Source organism: Crocuta crocuta, unplaced genomic scaffold, assembly GCF_008692635.1.
Source record: "Crocuta crocuta isolate KB4526 unplaced genomic scaffold, BGI_CrCroc_1.0 scaffold143, whole genome shotgun sequence".
NCBI classification, from domain to species: Eukaryota; Metazoa; Chordata; class Mammalia; order Carnivora; family Hyaenidae; genus Crocuta; species Crocuta crocuta.
This window is the reverse complement of record NW_027529175.1, coordinates 5,841,514-5,844,198: the sequence shown is the minus strand read 5'-3', so window position 1 is coordinate 5,844,198 and position 2,685 is coordinate 5,841,514.

The following is a 2,685-nucleotide window of genomic DNA, read 5'->3' as shown; positions in this document are numbered from 1 at the left end:
GTGGCCGTCATTTCTCGTGAGGGGCAGATACTCGGAAGGGTCCTGCCTTCCAGGTGGAGGGCCCGAGAAGGGGAACACCAACCCGGGGGGGGGCGCTCATCCCAGATGCTCGCTGTGTACCCGGCGCCCCTGCGGGCCTGAGCTGTGCGGGTATGGCTGAGCCATTCCGCGCTCCTTGCCGCTCACGCTGCCATGCCCCCAGGGCAGATGTCTCCAGATCCCTTGGCGGGGAGGTCACGGGAGTGGCCGGGTCCATACTGGCTCACTGGCCTCTTCTGGAGTGCACGTTCGTAGCCGTCACCCCTCTGTACCCCCCGACTTCTGAACGGGTTGAGAAAAAGTCAACACATGGCCAAATAGCTTCTTTGTACTTCCAGAGGCCTGTTATGGCCCAGTCAGGTCCATGCACTTGCCTGTGGGAGGGCAGGATGAGAGAGTTGAAGCCCAGCCTCGGGCAGCCGGGGCTATCTCCACCTGGGAGCTTGGAGAGCCACACAGGCATGGGTTGGTGAGGCCAGACGCTCTTCCCAATCAGCAATCAGCTGAAGTCTGGGTCCTTCTCCAGGCTCAGGGTACCCTGGTTGGGCTCCCTTCCCAGGAAGAATGCTCCTGGGCTGGCTGCACGCCATGACCCGGAGCTGTTGGGAGGGAGGGAGGCAGTGCCATCTGGAGTGGCCTCCTGGCGTAGGACCATCCCCTCCTGGTACCGACATGGCAGCTGTCAGAGCGGGGCCTGGAAGGAAGCTCCGGGTCCAGCCAAGGAGACTTCTGCTTACAGTGAAGTAAGCAGAAGTCTCTCGCAGAAGCCTTCTCGCAGGCACAGGACTTTCCCTCGCATGTCGGGAAGACAGCACCAGGGGCCTTTTAATCCAGTAAAGCGAGCAGTAAGTGCATATGTTTATGAAATGTAGAAATGCCAATTACCACATTATCAGGAAAACAAAGTGAAGACAAAAATACAGGGTGTTTTTTGAAAGCCATATTATTACTATCATTATCATTACTTAATCTCATACAGAAAGACATAAAACTTGAAGTGGTTCTAGATTTTTCCTCCTGTAAGGTTGTGGCCACTTCCTCACCTCGGAGGGGAAAAAGTACATCCATGTCGGTTTCTCTGAGGACCCGGTGCAGTTCAAGCAAGAGACCAAGGCTCAGCAAGTTTAAAGCCATTTCTAAAGATTCCTTTGTCCTCATATTTCTAGGAATAGCACGGCTGTGTTCTAGAAAACATTGGCGACAGTTCTGAATACCCTCCCAAGTCTGCACCAAACAGTAATCCAGGATGAATGCTCTTGGATTTGATCTCAGTTTAGCCCCTTAAGATCTCAGGAGTTCAATGAGTCTTCTGGGCAGAGAGAGCTCTCCATCCGTGGCTTCAGGGCCCACCTCTGCTGCAGACTCTGGTTCATTCTGGAAACTTGCATTTTTTAAAAGTTTATTTTATTTTAAACTGGAACCTGCCCCAGGCCTCTCACTTGGTTCAAATCCCTCTTGATCCAAAGTGGCCAGAACGTAGTGTCTATAGAGAGCACTTCCAGATTATTTGTGCATGAATTGTCTCATGCAGACTGCAGCTAATGTTTCTGTTCTCTAGTTCTTATTTCCCTGCATCAAATCTGAATGCTTTTTTGGTGTTTTTTTTTCCTTAAGCTTTAATTTTTAGAACAGTTTTGAGTTCACTGTACACCTGGGTGGAGCCTACAGAGATTTTCCATTGACCCCTGGCCCACCACACAGGCACAGCCTCCCCCATCACCAGCATCCACCACGTGGTTCATTTGTTACAACTGGTGAATCTCCATTGTCACCCCAAACCCGTAGTCGACATCAGGGCTCACTCTTGGTTTCACATGCTCTAGGAATTTGGACAAATGTGTAATGATATGGTTCCACCATTATATTACCATACAGAGTAGTTTCAACACCCTGAAGACCCTCAGTGTCCCATCAATCCATCCCTCCCTCCCCGTAACACCTCACAAACATTGATCCTTTTACTGTCTCCATAGTTTTGCCTTTCCCAGAATGTCATATAGTGGGGATTATATAATATATAAGCTTTTCAGATTGGCTTCTTTCACTTAGTAACATGCATTTACGTTTCCTTCCTGTCTTTTCATGACTCAACACCTCTCTTTGTAGCCTCAAGTAAGATTCCATTGCCTGGATGGACCACTGTTCACTTATCCATTCACCTACTGAAGGACATCTTGGTTGCTTCCAAGGTTGGGCAATTATGCACAAAACTGCTATAAACACCCACATGCAGGTTTTTGTATGGAATAAGTTTTAACCCCTTCGGGGAGTACCAAGGGGTATGATTGCTGGGCCGTATGGTGAGAGTATATTTAGTTTTGAAACAAAATGCCACACCATCTTCCCAAATGGCTGTACTATTTTGTATCCCCACCAGCCACGAAGGAGGGTTTCTGTTGCTCCACACCCTCATCAGTGTTTGGTGGTGTCAGCGTTCAGATGTTGGCCATTGCAGTAAGTATGGAGTGGTAACTCAGTGTTTAAATCCACATTTCCCCGATGACCTAGGACGTGGAGCTTCTTTTCCTATGCTTACCTGCCATCTGTATATTTTCTTTGGTGACCTGTCTGTTCAGGTCTTTGGCTCATTTTTTAATTAGGTTGGTTGTTTTCTTTGAGTTTTTAGATTTGTTTGTGTACTTTGGA